At 37.7% G+C, this 21,705-nt stretch overlaps 1 long non-coding RNA gene across 1 annotated transcript; it reads left to right on the top strand.

Moving 5' to 3' along the window:
• The first annotated feature begins 10,418 nt into the window (after nucleotides 1-10,418).
• LOC131688604 (uncharacterized) lies at nucleotides 10,419-10,890 on the top strand. The gene is made up of 3 exons (XR_009305262.1): nucleotides 10,419-10,562; nucleotides 10,631-10,709; nucleotides 10,764-10,890. It is a non-coding gene; the product is annotated as an uncharacterized LOC131688604 (long non-coding RNA).
• Nucleotides 10,891-21,705: the final 10,815 nt, after the last annotated feature.

The raw sequence follows: 21,705 nt of genomic DNA, 5'->3' as shown, positions 1-21,705 counted from the left end.
GGGCGAGGCTGATGCCCACAAGAGGGAATATCTACTAAGGGACCATTCATAAATTATGTAACGCGAAAATTGCCTAAAATTGACTCCCCCTCCCCTTATGTAACAAATTGTCACAAAATTCTCTATCCCCCCTCGCCTATTTCGTAACAAATTCCCAAAAAAAAATTTTGTTCAGTAGAAACATGTTACGTAACGATCTAGCCTACTCCCCCTCCCCCGTATGTCACAACATGTCACAACTTCTCGTACCCCCTCCCCCCCTAAACGCGTTACGTAATTTATGGATGATCCCTAAGGTACGTAAAAGTTATAAGAAGAGGAGGAACATTTCCTCTCCCAAACTAGCACTTCCCACTAAACCCAACACTCCAAGTGTCGCTTTGTTTCAGTTCGAGAATAATCGCGGATTATTATAATTATAATTGGAATTATTTCATCCTCAGACATTGTTCTGAAAATACCCATACTGGTTAGAGTTGACATATAAGTAGTCTTCAAATTCCGTCTCTTCCATAAATTCCATAAATATTAGCATAAATTAAGTCTTTTGCATTCGAAAGTACTTAGAATATTTTTACAGAAATCGTGTGAATTGCGAAATGCGCGAAAAAAATCAAATATCAGTCTTTTGCATGCAAAAGGACTTCTGTTTTGCGTTGTTTTACACGGTACGTACACCCGCGTAATAAACCTGTCTGAAAAATTTTCGTGTTCCATAGCGGTTTTCACGATTCTGTGCAATATGTGAAGGCAGAAACTCGAATCAAATTAGAAACGTCAAATCGGGGTACCTGGTATAACGAGATTAGTCGCTAAACTTTTCTCGTGCTATTTTTCAGTTCGCATGGAAATAATTTTCCTAGTGGAAGAGTTTCCTCGATATTATGTGTAAGTAAAATAAATAAAATTCCTGTATTTCCCATCTTTGCTTGCATCGATTTTGCATTAATCATCGTCAACATGTCCGCAGCAGCACCATAACTTATCCAGATCCAGTACCAGCGGAATGGCTACCACCGGAAGGAAGGAAACAACATTCGACCTTGCACTTTGTTTATCAGCTTCGGCCCAGCATGTTGTGTCTGCGTACACTGCCATAAATAGTGCTTGTTTATATGCAAAACATTTTTCAGGTGCAAAAAATTTAGCACTGGCTACCATCAACAATATCGACGTTCTGGTTCACGAAGCGGAACGGCCGCACCACCAGGGAGCTAGAGATGATGATGTTGAGCGGCCTGCGTGGCTGTGTGATATGTGTGTGTGTGGGGGGGGGGGGGGGAGGATCATTCCGTTCTATCTATACGTGTCAGTGGCGTCGAAACCCGAAGGAAGCAACCATGTTGCAACAGCAGGTGTGATACTGATATGTTCTACAGAAAAGAGGGTAGGAACGCAAGCTACAGCTTACAACACTGCGGAGGTTTACGTGGATTTAGAACACACGTTGCAGGGCGAAGCGCACCGAGCGAGCGAGGCAAGATTCGTCGTAGTTTAGGTTGATGGCTGTGAAATATCATTATTGCGGCGAGGATACGTGTAATGTAAATTTATAAGATTGCAAGTCGACGAGGGTCGTGCTCTGGGAGATATTTGGCAGATTGAAATAGTCCCAGTGCGCCAGAGTCAGAAGGAATGGCAGATATTTTATATCTGGCTGGTGCGGAATTCTGACATTGCGAAGGATGATACAACTTGTGGGATCGTGTGTTAGCTATGACTAATGGAGGCACGTATATAGAGACGTTGTTGTTGTATTGCTTTATGTATCGCAAATAAAACATTTTTAGACGAACATCTGTCAGAATAGTGGGAAAATCCATCAAGTTCAGTCACGAAACCTAACAACCGTTATTACAAATTTAAAGAACAAAAGCGAACCACATTTAATCTGAATGAAACAATATACATTGATGAGACAAAAAGAGAACGTACAAGTTTTTGACACTGCGCTGCGTAATGAACCCAACAACCCGCAATCAGGACCGTACTAAAATAACTCGGGGCTCTTCGGTATAATTGAACTAAGGCACCTATATTATTGAAAAGGTGTAAACAGCTGCATATATGAAGAAAAATACGGTTATAGATTCCACCATGAGGGGGAATTGTACCAGTAAGATGATCTGAGTAGATCTAGATATGAATTTGGTAAGAATCTTCGTCATATGCAGTACTCCTGAAATAATCAAAATCCTAGGCATCCTTTAATGTAGAGTTATTACCGATGAAAGTTATAAGCATCATCTCGCATAGAAGATTCGCTTTTCAATCCAAGAATTCCAAAAGGAGAAATACTGTAATGGCAATAGGAAAGATATCAGGACATCTGAAAGGCTAGAAATAAAATATATGGCGTGACGTTTCTCTTAAAAGTACATGCATGATGTGCAGGGTACTGTCAGAGTTAACATGTGGTGATCTGACCTTCATAGTTGCATGGCGTTGTTTGAGGATAAGAGGACCTTAGCCACGAAGGAATGATGAAGTAGCGTGGCTTTATCGTTCACCATTAATACACTTTCTAGGCCAGAAAAAATCTTCGTACTCTTTGCTGCGTCGAAGTGCTTTTCATGAGCTAACCGTGACGGTTCTTATATCGTATTTTTTTTAAAGTTATGGCTTTCATATGTTCAATCTGACGTTGCTGACATCCGGCCATTCTATGTAAATAGATGCTTTTTTGGAGGAATATCTGTAAAGTATCACACATTTTTATTCTTACAGTTCGCACAAAATTATTTGTTGTTGATTTTGACCGTTTCTCGTTTTTATTGCTAGTAATTTTTTCGAAGTATTTTTCTCTAAACACTAAAGCTAACAAAAGCTCTACCAAAAATGATGTCCGTGGCTTCGAACTAAGGATTCGTTTGAGTATACCATTTTACCGCCATTACAAATTGGGTTTGGCATTTCGAACTCTTCTCATCAACTTATGGCAGTCCCTAACATTTGACTGCAGCTTCTTCTGTACGGAAACCCACTTTTTATTCATGTCTTCTGCAGATTTGACCTCCTTGGGATGCTTCCATAATGTCTGCTTCATAATTGACCAATGACCCCGTTGGCTTCATACCACTCCATACCACTCATACCACACAACATTCGAATAGTGATACGAAGAGCTTCGTAAAAATTTCTGACGTGGCCCTCCCATTTTTCACAAAGTAGTGAATTTTGAAAAACATGTTTTTATTTTATAGTTTAGGTACCCCTAAACATCTTCATGAAATATTTTGTCGATATTCGAAATATTTATAATAGTTTTAGTTAATTGAAAATTTATACACCTTTTTATTATAATATTTTCCACAGCCAAAGTTTAATTTCGAATTGCACCAAACTTCACTGATGGTTTAACAAATGTTTAGTCTTGAAAATGTCGAAAAAAGGTTTAACAAATGTTAACTATTTCTACTATTTTTTAAACAATTTTTTAATAAAATGCAGTTTTAAATGGTTTCTTCACGCGATATTTATTCCCTTTAAGTTGTAAAATGTTGCATATATTATCAGCTTTGAATTCCAAGAAAAAAAGTTTTGAGCAAACATAAGGTTTTTAAAATATTTGATTTTTTGTGTTACCCGGCCTGCGAAAACAACGCGCAAGCGAAAAAGTCGCTGGTCGCCACGGCACGCTTGGACCAACATTGCACTAGCGAACCTGCCGTACTTTCCGCGACACGTTTGGACAAGTTTAAAAGGTAGCAATCATGATATAGCTCTAGATCCGGCCAGATGATCGTAGGGCCCTCATGTTGCTTCAACTGAGAAAGCAGACGTTTCTGTAGATACTCCTTGAGCTAGATCTCCTCGTTCACAGTCCCGGTAGTCACGAACGGCGCACTACGTTTGCCACATGTGCAGATCCCGTCCCAAATCATATATTTATCGGAAAACTTTGAAAATTTCTGTAAGTTTCTGATTCCTTATTTCCTCGGGAACATCAAACTTGAACCCCGAAAGTTGCCGGAAGACCGCTTTGACGTAAGTCTCATGTACCATGATGAGACAATCAGGCAATTGTCAACATCTGGGTGTACAGTGTCCGGGCCCGTGACTTTCCCAACGTATTTTGCGGTTCGTGGCGATTTGGAGCCTCCTGTACTTTATACGTATGCAGTCCCTCTCAGTCTTTGGCTCTCTGAACGAAAGATTTGGACAGATCTAACTTTTTAACCACATCCCTGACCGAACCATTGGGATTCCGCTTAAACGCATTGACTGTACGCTTGTGTTCCTGATTAATAGAAACAGAACATCTATTTTGACCGCATTTCTCCTTCCGTTCGATGCTCAGAGTTTGGTAGTAACATTTAATCACACGACTCACCGTTGTCTGCACGATTCCGAGTTGTTTTCCGATGTCCCGATGAGAGAGTTGATGATTTTCCATTCCATTTTAATTCACGACGTTGCTTTTCCGGTAACACCATTTTTTCCAATTTTCGAAAAACTGACAGTGATAAAAAGTGCAGTGTAAACAATACACTCTAAAACTACTTCTACGCAAATTTTCAAGAGAAAATACCCTATGGGTTATTTTCTACAGCGCTTTTTCCTTGATGCAATTTGAAGTGGGGCACCTTTACCTTTTATACGACTATAGGCTTTAAGATGGATTTATATGAACCCTCAATGCGTGGCTCTCAAATTCTCCTGCCCCTGATCCAGGGATAATGCGCCCATGCATGTAGACGGTACTGCCAGCAACCCGAATTGCTGAAATTTACAGATTACAGGATTTAACCTATCTTCCAGTTCCTCAATGATTGCTTCAACTTCAAGTAAATAAGGGATATCGAAAATTTTGCATTAATGAAGCGAATATCAAAATGAGAATTAAGAAAATCAGCATAGTTATGAGGACAACCTGCCATTTCGCCTGATGACCATTCGGCCTCATGACTATTCGGCATAATGACCATTCAGCCAAGCAACCATTCGGTCTAATGACCATTCGGTTCAATGACCCAATTAAGTTAATATTTTCTAATATTGCAATTGCTCTTAAAACCGACCGAGTGTCATATCCAATTCAACTCAGTTCGTCGAGATCGGAAAAAATCTGTATGTGTGTATGCGTATGTATGTGCGTATGTGTCAAAAATGTCACTCATTTTTCACAGTCAGGGCTTGACAGATTTGCCCAAACTTAGTCTCAAATGAAAGGTACAACCTTCCCATCAGCTGCTATTGATTTTTTTATTGATTGGACTTCTGGTTCCGGAATCACGTGAGAGTGTAACCACACAGCAAATTCCCATATAAACTAAACTGGGAAAAGCTCAAAGGGGGAGCAAAGGAAAATTTTAAAATCGAATTTGTATTTTTGATGTCAAATGACTTTAAAATGCAAGAAATGTCAAGATTTGATGCAATCTCCAAAAAAAATGACGAGGATTGACTTTTTTGGGTTTTGGCAATTTTTTGCCTTTCTCATATAGAAAGGTTATGCAATCACTCTGAAAATCGTCCACCTAATCCCGCCCTGTATATGTTCTCTGTGTTTTAACAGGGGCGTAGCCCCCCTTTGCACAGTCTTCCCTGAGCACCCTCACCCCTCAAGTCCCTCCATCATGCCCCTCCCCTATCAAGCCACCTCCCCTTTTTGCCGAAAGACAACATTGAGCTAATGCTAATTGAGCTAATTAAATATTATGCGGACCCTTTGGACCCTCCGCCTGAATGCGCCGCTGGTTTCAACTGTGTCAACGTCAACACATATCATCTCAAGTTCGTGGCTGTATGTTATACATTACATTACCACTGTTATATTGAACATAACCAGCCATGGAATCGTAGTTTAAGAAAATAAGAAAGGCACAATGGCATCACTGCACGTGCATTAAAAACAGGTTTTTTTTTGTTTCAAGTGTACTAAGAATTTAATAGACATGAAGACTTTTGTTCATTAGGTCCAATCTGCAAATGAGAGCCCTCTTTTTTCATTTTCTCTTTCGTTTATTACTGCAAATCCATAAAACTTTTTAAACATTTATTAGTATGCTCAGAAAGACCAAGGTTTTTACTAGCTTATTATGTAAACAGTTTAAGACAAATCAGAAAGGTTACCGAGCAATTCGCGAAAGAGAAAGTAAACAACTCTCTTTGTTTACTTTCTCTTTCGCAAATTGCTCGGTCACCTTTCTGATTTCTCTTGAACTGTTGCTCTCTTTTGTAGCCACAATTGCACCACTAGGTGGATTAAAACAGGTTTTTTACGATATTTTGTCTTATTACAGTAGGATTCCGTTTTTGGCAACAATTTTATTTTTTCAGTTGCCAAAACCGGAACAGTGCCAAAAATGGAACCTTATTTTAAAAGTTTGGATTTTCAATTTACGACTTCAAAAATGTTTCAAGAATTTTTAATCATAAGTGAAATGTAATGTGATGAAAGGAAAAATAATTAAATTCAATTTTATTCATGATTTTATCAAATTCAGACGTCGTACAGTGGGGCAAGCTTTCGACGCTCAAAACCACTACCGCCCTGGGTATATATTCTGAAGGATTAGTGTCTTTAGCAAAGTATCTTAGATGGAAATGATCATTATTTTGACAACTTCGGTTTTGATCTAGATAAGTAGAAACTGATCTAGATCAGTTCTATCTTTTGATAGAGGTGTTCTATCAAAAAGCTTTCTTCGGCAAAGTTGTTTGTTTTGATATTTCTAAGACATGTACTGAAGACATTTATACTTTATAACCTATGTAGATGGCGCTACAAAACATTTTAAAAATAACCTAGAAATTGAATTTTAACATTTGTTTATGAAAAATATATCTAGTTATAAATATGTTATTCCTAAATCATCGAAAATATACAATAATAAAAATGCTTCAAAGAGTGATAAATGTTATCATGACATTTTAAGGTTGTTTTAATCAAAAATATTAAAAAAATATGTTCCACAAAATTTGTAATAACCCACGAAGCGGCAGATGATGGCAGCTGAAATTTTATTTGTGACTAGTAGAAACCTATAACTTTATAACCACGAAGAGAAAAAAGTGGGGCAAGGTGGGCCTTTTGCAGACAAACGAAATGAAGAAAAAAATATAATTCAAGTGAAATAGTTCCTACTTCGCTGGAGAATTTTTGAGTAAACTAAAATATATAAAATATACGGCCCACTGACCGTCAAAACTTGAACAATTCACTGAATGGTAGTGTTGATTTCGCTCCTGGGGCTGTTATGTCTGAAAATTATTGAACAATTTTGTTTAAAAAACACAGCTCTTTTAAAAAATAAATAAATTTATTGCTTCTCCATAACTATCCAATCGTTGATCTTTCAAATGGAATTGATAGATTGAAAGTCGAACTGCTTTGCTTGGAGATATTTAGGTTTGAAGAAAACCTTTTTTGTTATAAAAATCACTTGCAATTTGTCCATATTATACATAAATAATGCATCTCTACACTTTTTGTAATGATTAAAAACAACACCTATAGTGTAAAATATAGGTAACCCTTAAATGCATAACATTGCGAAAAATATCTCAAAATTATCACAGTAATGTATTGAAGCTATGAGACAATTTTCACAATATTAAAAAAATGATTTGCGCCTTTGAGGGTTAATATGACTCCCATGTTTGGAAATGAAGTCAAATGTGATATCAATTGATACAAAAAAATATCTATTGCACATATCTAAAAGACTTGTTATGACCAACTAACTGCCAAAATCGGAGTGTGCTAAAAAGGGAGCATGCCAAAAACGGAACGTACCAAAAACGGAATCTTACTGTAGTTATAAATAAGGTAATTTTTCGGCCATTAATTAAATTTTGCAAAATAAATCAAATGTTCACTAGAATTTTGGAATTCAAATATATAGTTGCTCACGGTTATGCCACGAGTATAATATAAATATGAATTATATTAGAAATCTATTATTTCACTACTATGTGGATTACTTGGTGATCTATGAATTTATATACCAACCCACGTCTACATCACGGCTCAAAGTAACTCTTGATCCAAATGGTAAATACGTCAATTCTGGAAAAAAATCATTTTGAAGTGAATTTACTCATTACTTTATTTTCGAAGGGTATTAATTACGTATTAATTTTTGAGAAATAATTAGGTCATTATTGAGTAAATCTACAAATGTTTTCGTAATCGAACTCCTTGAATTGATTTAGTTTTGCCACCAAAACACCAGTAAAGCCAGTACTCTTCATGTAATAGTCTCATTTTTAGTTAGGGGGACCCGAGGCTATTAAGACCGTGGGGGTAATTTGGACCCCCTCGATTTCTCAGAAAATAGCAAGACTTTCTGACTGTCGTACATATTAGTGGAACCGCAATTCTAAAACATTAATTTTGACAGATGAATCTCATTCTGCAGTTTTTATAGAAAAGAAGATTTTTTCGCCATCCTCAAAACAAAAATCATTATTATTATATTGAAATAAATTACAGGTAAGTGTTTTGGAAAGCTTGAGGGTCCTATTTTATTAAATGGTTTTTGTTTTGGTGAAATCAGATATTTTTGTGCGAAATGAGCGTACGGAGCTATTCCATCATCTTCCATTCAGCGGCTCGCGGCTACGCACACGATTGCACAAGCCACAGCGAAGACAATACATAATACGCCCATCGACAGCTGTGACGAACCAGATTAATTTTTTGTAACATGATTTTTTTTGCTTCTTAAGGAGTTTCTGTAATAAATATTTCATAGGTCAACATAATTTCATTGTCAAAAGAAAATTAAATAATGACGGTCTGAATTACCCCGTAGGGAGGTCCGACTTACCCCTATATTGTAAAAGGATGGAAAAACGTAGTTTTGCAAATCGTCGCCTAGCGCTGCCATCCCAAGTAGCATTTCTAGTTTCATAGCAGACTACAAGGGCAATCTAAGTTTTAGGAAAGACTTCAAGAGTACCATAAAACTAATTATGTTACTAGGGATGGATTGGTGTAAATGAGCGTTTATGGCACCAAAATGTAACTGAGGTTTCAAACTAATAATTAGGGGCTTTGATTGATAAATTCTTTCCCAAATAACAATCAAAGATTGCACGCTACAATTGCAATCCAGCGTTAGGGGACAACGTTTACACGCATTATGCAACTGTTAACAGCTTGTCGTTTGAAAAATCCTACGATGTACGCTCAAAACACTTAATTGAATACTTTAAAAGTCCTAACACAACGTTAATGTTATGGGTACGATATTTTTCAGGTTGTCATTTCATTCTGAGAGGTGAAAATGTCGCGTTAGGGGACAACAGAGCAAAATATTGATTTTCCAACCTACACTTGCATTTATCAAAAAACCTTCTCTATCTTAATCTTTAGAGCATCCATTTGTTCTTGGAATTTGGTCATCGATAGTCACAGAACAATACTGTATACCTAGATTTTCGTGCTTTCATGAAATTTTTTTCACGACCGTTGCAAACGCTGCGTTAGGGGACAACACCAAAATGAACACAAACGGTCGCATATGAAGTGTTGTCCCCTAATGCGACCGAAGTGTTTGTTGAAGCTCAAACAAATTGAAGTATATTACCTCTAGACATGTAAATAACTCTAAACAAAGATTGGAAATGCCAAACTAGATGTATTTCTTGTTTCACCTTCATGTGTATTGGACAAATGATATTTAGAAATCGAATTAATTATCAGGAGTTTTTTCGGCTAATCAGTCATAAATTAGACAGCGAAAACAACAATATTGCTTTTACTTCCAACGTTTCAATGGATTTATTCCACCTTTATCAAGGATTCTAAAAATGTATAGCTCTTGGTAGTTACTGAAGTACATAAATAATTTTACTTACAAAAACTTTGTGTTTTCTTGTAAAGTGTAATGTTGTGGTAAAACATGAACTGTCCTAATGTATACGCGTCATCTAATAGCTATTTTGGTCAAGAATTGAAAAAAAAAATTATATTCTGTGTTTAATTTGCTAAGATACTCACTGCTAATTATCCTGGATAATTTGAGCAATGTGATATACAGCATGCCATGCCAAAACTGCCCATCATCATATGTGGGCATGACTTCGAACATGCTTAAAACAAGGATAGCTGCACACCGCTCAAACATAAAAAAGCTCAACTTACTCAGGGAAGCAGGACACACCAGTGAAGACATCCAGATAGTCGAACTAAAACAAAAAACAGCTCTCCTCGAACACAGCATTACACATCATCATAACTTCGATGTAAACAAGGTGAAGATACTCGATCAACATAACCGAACGACAGCTCTTCCTATATTGGAAATGTGTCATATCATCAACCAGCAAAAAACTGTAAACAAACGCACAGATACCGACGGACTTAGTTGTATATATGCAGGAATTCTACAAACACTACATAATAGAAACTATAAAACAGACAACACTTACACTACCGATACTACCATACGCACGATTATAGCAAACACTCAACAACCGTCAAATTCAGTACAGTTACCAGATCGAATATAGCGCTTTTTCCCTCGTTCTCTACCCGCGAAACAGAATCGTTTCAAACGCAGAAAAATTTCAAAAAATACAGTAGGTGCATGAATATGCGAACAATAGCAGTGAGTAGATATATCTTAGCAAATTAAACACAGAATATAATTTTTTTTTCAATTCTTGACCAAAATAGCTATTAGATGACGCGTATACATTAGGACAGTTCATGTTTTACCACAACATTACACTTTACAAGAAAACACAAAGTTTTTGTAAGTAAAATTATTTATGTACTTCAGTAACTACCAAGAGCTATACATTTTTAGAATCCTTGATAAAGGTGGAATAAATCCATTGAAACGTTGGAAGTAAAAGCAATATTGTTGTTTTCGCTGTCTAATTTATGACTGATTAGCCGAAAAAACTCCTGATAATAGAAGCTCGACAGTCAAGAAGACATTCATAAAGAAATCGAATTAATATGGATTGAGAACAGGCCACACCGCATACCACAGTGTGGCCCGGTATAGAAAAGATTGTAGACCACAATCGCGACCTTCTAATGGTGGTTTCAAGTAGTTTTGGTAAGTTGAATATATTATTGACATCGGAAAATATATTAAATAAAATTAATTGTTCATTATGGTGACTCAACATTTTTTTTATTTTGTTGACCAAATAAGTTTTTTCAAGCAATTTTAATGCGCTGACTTTGTTTTTTGACATTATAAAATCTTAAAAATAAAATTGACTGTTGATTAGGGGAGATCAAAAAACGTCATTAAGGTGGTTCAATATTTTTTTTCTTGTTGCGTTAAAAATAAACAAATGTGACACTGAAGCAACTCAGCAAAGGTAAGACTGTCAAACGATTATACTCAGTCAAGCAGTTATGATATTTACATATTGTATATAATGTCGCGAAAAACCAGTAATACGGTTGAAGTAATGATTTCGAAATAGTTCAACCTCTGGCGTTTGTTCAACCGTTTCTACTCATAGATCTGCAAGAAGACACTTAAAAGTTATGATTGCGGAAATTAAACAAAATGCAGCCGTTTTACGCGATTTTTGGAAAATTTTTGCCCCCTTTTTATCCGGCAATCCATTCACTCAAAAAATCTGCGTCCAAAGATGAAATCTTTGTACAATATGTATACAATAAAATGGCATTTATGATTTCAAATTGAACAAAATGCAGCCGTTTTACGCGATTTTTGGAAAAGAAGGGAAAGACGCAGCTTTTGGAAAATTTAGATATATTTCAGTATATAAAAATTGTTAAAAATCTGCACACAATTGCGGTCTTATGGGTCAGCTGGCCGGCTTGTCACTGAATTATCTAAATGATAGAAAACTGGAGAATTACGTGAAATTGTATCTTTTATTTGCGAATTCTAAGAAATGCGCATCCTCGATAAAATTTTAACTTTAACGTGCTATAAAAACATTAAAAAGCTGTGTTAAACTACGATGTTTGGTTCATGTAGAAAAAAAAATCGATTTCTAAAGACAAACCGTGGTTTGTTCCAAGTGGTCAATAATTATAAACTGTGAAGTCCCGATCAATTTTTTTTCAAAAATTTCTCCACGGTGATTTAGTTGGAACCGTAAATCTCCGCCATATTTTTATTTGTTCTGCTCCCAAGCCTAGTTCGATGGGAATTTTTTTTTCAATCGTAGGGCATTACAGTAAAATTTTCGATTTTCGAATCATTTTTTCAAAAATTTCCAAGTCATTCGATCTAAAAAATTTTTTATAATTTCTTTTCAGCGGTTTTCGTTTGTTTTGAGACTAGATGCTGATGTTTCATGCTATTTTTAGACATATTTCGACAATTTTTTTTTCGATTTTTAACATTTCATGTATTTCTTATATTATGAAAGCAATATTCAAACGCCGCACCCCTTTAATGATGTCCGATTGCGCTAAAAACTTGCATAGATTACTTTTTCGATCTAATAAGCATTTTATGTAGGATTTATGCGAAAATTTAAGATGACCATTTTTATTGATATCTTGCCTCTTGAACACCCCTAGTTCTCCGTACAAACTTTGGTTTTAAACTGTGAAGCCCGGTTCCAATTTTTTTCAAAAATTTCTTCTCCAGGGCTTTCCTGGGTCCCAAAACTTTCGCCGTGTGTTGAACAGTGTTATCCCGTCAATTTGAAAGAATATTTAGGGAGGACAAGTGAGTGTTATTCCCTATAACCAAATTCTTCCGTGCGCTCTCATACTTGTTTGGCATATTGCGTTCCATTCCATATATTTGAACCCTGTTCTGAAATTGTTTATTTATTCCTAGATAGTTTATCCATTGATAGATGTGCGATATTTTAAGGTAGGCCTTCCCCTTAATGGCATAACCCCCCCCCCCCCTCTCTTTCCACTCCTTAGGCGACTCATACCACTGCATGGCTGCTCTATTTCTGAAATAGGTTGCTTATATCTTTTATGTCTATATCTTGTTCTGTAGGCTCCCAAAGTATCTCTGCAGAAGGATTTACCTTACTGTAGCGGAAAGTGTTAGGGGACAAGACTTCAGTGCACCCCTATGAAAGAACGATTTCGAGGTTTGTTATATACAAATAGCACATTTTTAGAAAGGTATTGATGAGTACTAATAGCTTCTGAAAATATTTCATAGATATCGTGCATTGTTTTCGTGAAAAATTGAAAAAACATGATTTTTGCATACTATGTTGCGTTTCGGCTTCGCCTCTTCAGAAACCGACACTAACGTATTGTCGGAATAGATTAGCGCCGGCTTGACGCAAATCCCTTAAAACTAAAACACACTATGTGTTTCAATCAAACGACTGATCAAACATGATGTCCCGTTCGAGCAGAAGTTCTGTTTATGCCGATGAGACACAAGTGAAGCCGAAACTTGTCTTGGCTTAGCAGGCCTATGCGAAAGCACTATGCTATATTTCACCCTAAGGAGGAATATTTGGTAAAAACCAAAATTTCTCACTAGGGTGAAAATTTGTTGGTAAAAACCAGTCTTTGTACAGGAGGGCACAAATCCTTATTTCATACTATGTTGCGTTTCGGCTTCGCCTCTTCAGAAACCGACACTAACGTATTGTCGGAATAGATTAGCGCCGGCTTGACGCAAATCCCTTAAAACTAAAACACACTATGTGTTTCAATCAAACGACTGATCAAACATGATGTCCCGTTCGAGCAGAAGTTCTGTTTATGCCGATGAGACACAAGTGAAGCCGAAACTTGTCTTGGCTTAGCAGGCCTATGCGAAAGCACTATGCTATATTTCACCCTAAGGAGGAATATTTGGTAAAAACCAAAATTTCTCACTAGGGTGAAAATTTGTTGGTAAAAACCAGTCTTTGTACAGGAGGGCACAAATCCTTATTTCATACTATGTTGCGTTTCGGCTTCGCCTCTTCAGAAACCGACACTAACGTATTGTCGGAATAGATTAGCGCCGGCTTGACGCAAATCCCTTAAAACTAAAACACACTATGTGTTTCAATCAAACGACTGATCAAACATGATGTCCCGTTCGAGCAGAAGTTCTGTTTATGCCGATGAGACACAAGTGAAGCCGAAACTTGTCTTGGCTTAGCAGGCCTATGCGAAAGCACTATGCTATATTTCACCCTAAGGAGGAATATTTGGTAAAAACCAAAATTTCTCACTAGGGTGAAAATTTGTTGGTAAAAACCAGTCTTTGTACAGGAGGGCACAAATCCTTATTTCATACTATGTTGCGTTTCGGCTTCGCCTCTTCAGAAACCGACACTAACGTATTGTCGGAATAGATTAGCGCTAATCTATTCCGACAATACGTTAGTGTCGGTTTCTGAAGAGGCGAAGCCGAAACGCAACATAGTATGAAATAAGGATTTGTGCCCTCCTGTACAAAGACTGGTTTTTACCAACAAATTTTCACCCTAGTGAGAAATTTTGGTTTTTACCAAATATTCCTCCTTAGGGTGAAATATAGCATAATGATTTTTGCGTTAGGGGACAACGCAAAAATGGTCAATTTTTGCCCCCCTTTTATCCGGCAATCCATTCACTCAAAAAATCTGCGTCCAAAGATGAAATCTTTGTACAATATGTATACAATAAAATGGCATTTAAGATTACTCCAAATTAATTTTATTACGAACATACCGGTGTGGTACGGGAAGATATATTCAATTATTAAAAACGAGTCTTAAATGTATTAATGGTTCTTATTGATGAGCGTCATAAAATTCTTTTAAATAATTTCTATATATCTATGATTTGGGAGCCTTAAACCTATACCAACATATTGCAGAACAACTTTTACTTATATTAGAAGATTTATTTTCATGAGGTAAGCGATAGAAGCGCGTGGAATGTGTCTAAGTTTTATGAGTGGCTACAAAATTACCATAAAACCTCAGTTGTTACTAGGGTTCACATCTATCCACCTAAAAGGGCGGTTTGCTTAGGTGGGCCCGAATAGCCCCGGGTCCCCTTATTGTGAATTGATAAGCGAGGAATAAAAATATAAAGTTTTTAATATCTCCTCCGCTCGTTAACTGGTTTTGACAATCTAGAGCCTGTTACCCTTTCCGATTTTTATTTTCGAGCTCCAAATCATTGTTCCGCATTTCGGTGCTGAAGGGGTTTTCATAGGTAATTACTAATTGTTATTCAGGACTAAAGTGTTTCGTAATATGCAAAAATAAACATCAATCCATTGTGAATTCCAACTTTCAAGAAAAAAAATTTGAATTCTGATATTCATACTCATCAGTATGGTGTGTCTCAGAACTATTTCACGGCATTTTTTAAATGTGTTGACGAAACAAAATGGTCAACAAACGGGCATTGTGAACGATCCTTAATAATAACCGGGAGAGTGTATCATTAGCCCCAGATGATTTGCGAGTCCCAAACCATACCATATATCATCATAACACAACATAGTCCCAAATTCAAATAATTCAATAAATGTATGACAATCAATTTGAAACATCCAAATACAAGATGTCCCCAGTCCGCAGTTCTGAACCGCAATGCCAATGTTTGCATAAATGTACCCCAAATCGATCGATGTAATTTTATATTTATGCCTCTAATCCTCCCCATTCATCATTTATTCACCTCATCTATAGGGCAACACGTGACACAAGAGGACCAACAAAACATACGTACCTACACACACTGTCCGTGATTTGCATGTTTAACCCCTTTAGCTGCCAGTGCGGTGCTCAGTCGAACGGTTTGACCTGCCCGTCACTTTCACTGCCCCCAGTATAACCTCTCGGCTTTTGGCTTTGTCGCATAAGGGTCCGTACGATTCGGTTTCCTGGTGCTGTGCTGAAGTTCGTACATATTGCTCGCATGTGTCCTGGTCTGACAAGTGCGTCACAGTAGTTTCCTTTTGCTTTGTGAGCCGCATGTTGCGAAACCCAATTTGCCCTCCCTGCCTGGGCCACAACGAGCCTGTTTTGAAGCATTAATTCACAATGATGCGAATACTATGGCCTCTCTGATGCAGAACCGAACGAGGCACGAAAACAACAACAAAAAACTAAATCAAATAAAGCCAAGGTTGAAAACAGAAACGGCTCAAGAGAAAATGGTTTAATATTACATTTCACACATCACGTCTGGCCACTTGAGTGAAACCCTTGATTTTCGCACGCGTTAGCAGAAAAGGACATTTCCCCCCTTGTTTTCATGTTCAATGTTCGCCATTAAATACTTTGTTTTGAGCTCTGGTAAATCATAAAATTGAAATTTCGCGAATGTGTAAACACGAACACTCCTTGTTCAAGATTTTTAAAGTGCGTCAAATTCTGTTGTATGATAGTTTGAACCAGGATAACTACCAGATAAATACATAAAAGTATTTAACAGCATCAACTTCAAATCATTTCCCTTAATTAATCTTGCGCAATATATGTACCTACGTGGTGAAGTTCAAGAACTCAAATTGTAATACTTATAAAACTTGATGCAAAAAGATCTAGAAAAGAGAAACGGATCGACAAGAAGTAACTTATTTAGGTATATTGCTTTATTCATCTTATAAAATCTCCACCATTTTTCACCAACATGTATATAGTTATCAGATGTATACGATCACTCATACATACTTGTCCATTATGCTCGATGACACGTTCCTTACCCTACGAATTTTCCGCCATCAATGTTCCATCTCCATTCACCGGAAGAGGCTAATTTTCAGCAATGGTTCGGCAAGGCATTTCACGTCCGGTTGCTTGGCCAACCAGCTTCCTTCACCTGATCCGTGAGTTCATTATTTGTCCTAAGTAGGAAATATGAGATGGCATTTCTTGTCAATTCTGTTGTTCTTCTACCATCCTGCCGCCGGCCCACGTAGCTTTCATCGTTGGAAGTTAGAAAATCACAGTCTATTCCAGTCGCAGCCGCACTTCACTTGGGATGGCATCACATAACAAAACAAACATCACCGGAAGACGTGATGTGCGTGTTGGCGTTTTGTATTCGTTTCCGGCAAGCGTGATTTTGGTGTTTTCTCTTCCTGTGGGCACATTTTCTCGCTTTCGTTTTCCGTGCCATCCAGTCGCCAGAAAACTTTAGCAGAACGATGAATTCTTGGGACTCTAGCTGCCAGGGTAAAATACGTTTTGCTCCAAATAAATTCCATGTATTTATACTGATGTGTGATTTTATATAATAATAAAATTAAATTTGATCGAGTACCGTCCAAGGAGGAAAACTTCGCATCTGAGTTATACAAAAGTCGTGTTTGTGCTCAATCTAGGCTGAAATCGATTCTTAGACGCTGATTTATTCACACAAAATTAACAGCTCCTTTACCCAAAGCTCTAGAGAATTAGAGCTTTCGATTAAGAAAGGTCAGAAATATCTAAGCCTTCTTTCACGTCCGTAGCCAGGATTTTGTTTTGGGAGAGGCTTAAAACTTGTTGCATATATTTGTTAATTCTGGTGACTTAAGTTAGTCACTGAAAACAGTTCCAAAGCTAAGGTAATATACAATATGTAATCTGATACAAGAAAGGCTATATAGTAGAGTAAAGTGGGATCAAGTAGGTCAGTTTTTTTGGCGAGCTCGTGCGATGATTACACCTCGATAATAGTCTCGGTCTTAACACTCTCAAGCGGGAACCTACAAAAATGCTCGCGCGCACGCGGTCACAAATCGGTCACGGTCCGGAAGTCCATCTTCGATCATAGAAGCCTAGGTACATGCTTTCAGTTGGACCAATTAAGAAAATACGCTCATATCTATCAAACAACACGTCTCAAGGCGACATGACCGGTAACCCAAGCGATATAAGGGAACCCACTCTCTGCTAGAATCTGAATCGTGCACCGAAAATTTAATATCAGACTCACGGTTCGCACCACCATTCAAGAACACACGCAAATAAGTTACAAAATCACGTCAGCATACAAACGTTTGGGCCCCTCGCGATTTTCCAAGCAACCTGCGCCCACAATCTCGCAAACATGATAATTTGTATTTGTATTTGAAATTTGTGTTCATCTGACACTAAAGGCCTAAACGCAATGGCGACGGAAGCGGAACGGCAACGGAAAGCGGCTGTCAATTATAATTTTGAATACATGCAAGTCAATGCGGTTGTCCGCAATGATGGCGGAACGGTAAACGCGGCGTTGTACTAAAACAACAAAACCGCGTTTTTTTGAAAAAAATCAAAAAGAGCGGCAGTCGAAAACGCGGTAAACAGACTGTTTTAATTCAAATTAACCGGATTCCATATTCAGTGGAATCTAACGTATTGTATTGCAGATAGGGGAAGATGGGGTAAAACGCACCCCCTAAGGAAATATGATCATAACTCAGCTATAGAACATCGATCGGGAGAATTTAATTAAAAAATCGCTTAGCCAACATTTTCCTCTGTAATCATAATCATAACGCTTTGCAGAATAATCAAGAACATGAAAAATATTCGATTCTTCAAAATAATTAAAAATTGCCTGTTGAAAAATAAGCGGGGCAAAACGCACCTGTTCGGGGGTGAAATGCACCACAACAACGGGGCATCATGCACTATAACAACGGGGCAGAATGCACCGCAACAACGGGGCAGAATGCTCGGTGAACAAGCAAGCAGTTTTGTTTTCTGACGAGATTTCACAAAAGTGTGCCATTAAATAGCCTTAGGTTATGCAATTAGTAGGTTTTCAGAACAATTTTTCTGTTTTCGATTAAAGAATCAGCAAAATTAAAGAAGAGGGCATTTTGCCCCCAATAGAGCAGAGATATAAATTTAGAAAAAGTGAATTATTTAGTAGATTTTTCAGTGCGACAGAATAATGAACAACGGTATAAATAGAACTGGAATGCACTGATATAATAGTACAAATTACATTTATAAGAGCTGGAAATCCTTGTTGCACGAGCCACGATAATAACATGAGAGGAGTACGTTATTGTCTTTTGTTTATTTCTCGAGCTGCTATTGACATACGGTTATCAAACTTTAACAAAGTATGTTTACTAAGGCGGACTTCCGACTGGTGCTACCCTTTTCTAGAAATTTTCAGCAGTTTTCGTTATAAGCAAGAGGTGCCTTTTGCCCCGGGGGTGCGTTTTACCCCATCTTCCCCTATTTAGGTTGGGCAGATAGTGAACATAATAGCAGCTTTTTTGTTTCGTTCGATTTTAGAGGTTTTAACCTTAGGGTCATTCGTCTTTTTGGGGTAGAAAATGCTTTTTTCTAAAAATCTCCAATCATATGTGCGGGTTTGGGAATCGAACCGAAATAAGCAATTTTCGTGTGCCGTGCTAATGGACCAGATGAAATTCAAAGATGGCGGCATGCAAAATATAAACGAAATTCACTGTTGAAACTGTACGCATTAGAAAAGATCTCTGTTACTTTTTGTTCTTTTAACGAACAATTTTGTGAATTAGTGCATACAAATGATAATAAAAAGCTGGGAAAGATAAGAAACGATTGTTTAACAAGAATAAAAGATAGTTTGTTCGTTCTAGCATATCTGGTACAACGTCAATACACTTTGGATTGTGCGTACTGACGTCTACCACACGAACTATTATACAGATGCCACTAGTGTAACAACGTATTTTAATTTAAACAATTAGGACAACTGGTGCATTATTTGTTCTCTTTGGCACGTCGGTTCGTCGGTGGGCATACTACGGACCCGTTGTTATTTTATCTACTAGACAGCTACGTTTCTTGTTACTCTAGTTTTGTTCACAGTTTACGTTCTGACGAACGCGAAAAATCATTTGGATGCACAGCCCAACTTCGTAAGCCACTTTGCAAGCAAGTGTACAAAGCAAGCGTTAGCCAGGATAAACCAATTGTCTTTGATTGAAAAGGAGAAACCCGCTACCGGATACGATACGCAAATCATTTATCTGCAATATATCAAAGATATCGGTTCATGGTTGCGTCTTTGGTAGAAAGTTTTGAATATAATCAAACCTGCGATTCTAATGTTCTCAAGATACGGTTACATGTTTGGTCAAAAGATCTGAAGTTGGATACTTTCGAATCGATAGCGTTCTTCATTGTTCGTTTGTTTATTGGCGTTCTTCATTATTTTAATCAGGTTAGGTTCGGATTCCCTAAACGCAGCAAAGAAGTTGTATGACCAGCTACTTTGAAAAATGCGATGTGAATGTCTATGTCCTTCGATAGCACCCACTTGGTAGAATTGACAACCGTTTTTCTTTAAAAAACATAGATGTCATGCAAATTGTTCTACCAAATTCCGACATGGCTATACTAATTTCTTGCCATGACCTGAATATTTGGCGTTATGCTATCCATAATTTATATTTTTATTTAAATCTACATTGCGACCTCACAGCAGATGTAGCGATTGCAATCAATCACCAGATATCTAATCTATTCCCCCTTCAGTGAAAGCGTCAAGGACAGTCTAACAAAAATATTTCACATGATTTACTACATCTTTGCTGTATTAATCAAGGAATCGAGTGGACAGACCACGACTGGTAAAGCAGACATTCACTGCGACGAGCTTTGTAAAAGGAAAGTCCCTTTGGTTTGCTCCAAATTTGTCAAAAAAGAAATGTCAAGCGCTAACCGCGCTGTAACCGCTGATGTTCATTGCGTTTTGAATACCGCGACAATTCCGCGTACCATTGCCGTTCCGCTTCCGTCGCCATTGCGTTTGGGCCTTAAGTCTTAGTGAATTAAACTAAAAATAATTAACCTAATGTAACAGCAAACGGCGACGAAATTGTGATGAATTATAATTGAGGTCAAAGTGCTCGGCAAGCTCGTTGAAGCACCGAACCATTGCTAAAATCGGACTATTAGTAGCGTAGTTGGTGTTTCGCATTTCGATATGTAGTAATGTCCGAGGGCGAAAAACACGGGTTGGGGCGTAGAGGTTGATTTGTCCAAGGAGATCGGTAACATCATACTCAGCCAACAGAAGCTTTGATATGAAAATGGCCTGCGAAGTATGTCTACGTTCTTGCAAAGTATGTAGTTCTAATATTCTGCAACGCTTCTCATGTGGTGGCAGGTTCAACGGATCATTCCAAGGCAATTGACGTAAAGCATATCGTATAAATTTGCGCTGGGCAGATTCAATCCTTTCACTCCACGTTGCATGATAAGGACACCAGACGATGTTTGCAAATTCCAACAGCGAGCGCACCAGTGAGCAATATAAAGCCTTGAAACACAGAGGATCCCGGAATTCGCTAGAAATTTTGAACATAAAACCTAGAAGTCGGTTTGCTCTGTCGATGGTCCCTGACAGGTGATTGGTATAAGTTAGTCTTTCATCGAGAATAACACCTAGATCTTTTGCGTGGTCAACGCGTTGCAGCTGATTTCCGGCAATGTTGTAGTTAAAATGAAGCATGTCTCTTGTACGACGAAAACTGTTGACAAAACATTTCGTAACACAAAGGATCTACATGTTTGTTTGACACCAATTGTAAAATCACGGCAATCGGCTTCATTCCTTATCACAAGAAATATCTTCAAGTCATCGGCGAAAAACAGTTTCCCTCCACGCATTAGAACAAAGACCGCATCATTCACGAACAATTAAAATAGTAATGGACCTAGTGTACTACCTTGGGGAACTCCGGAATTATTACAAAAGGATTCGGACACGTTGTCACCAATTTGTACGACGCACTCGCGGTGAATAAGGTAGGATCGAAGCCAGTGGCAGAATCTCGAGGTACATCCTAGTTTATCAAGCTTTGCAAGCAGTATATCAGGGTTAACTGTGTCGAAAGCGGCCTTAAGATCTGT

Source organism: Topomyia yanbarensis, chromosome 3, assembly GCF_030247195.1.
Source record: "Topomyia yanbarensis strain Yona2022 chromosome 3, ASM3024719v1, whole genome shotgun sequence".
NCBI lineage: Eukaryota > Metazoa > Arthropoda > Insecta > Diptera > Culicidae > Topomyia > Topomyia yanbarensis.
Note: the sequence above shows the minus strand (reverse complement) of the source record. Positions and strands in the feature narration are given on the sequence as shown.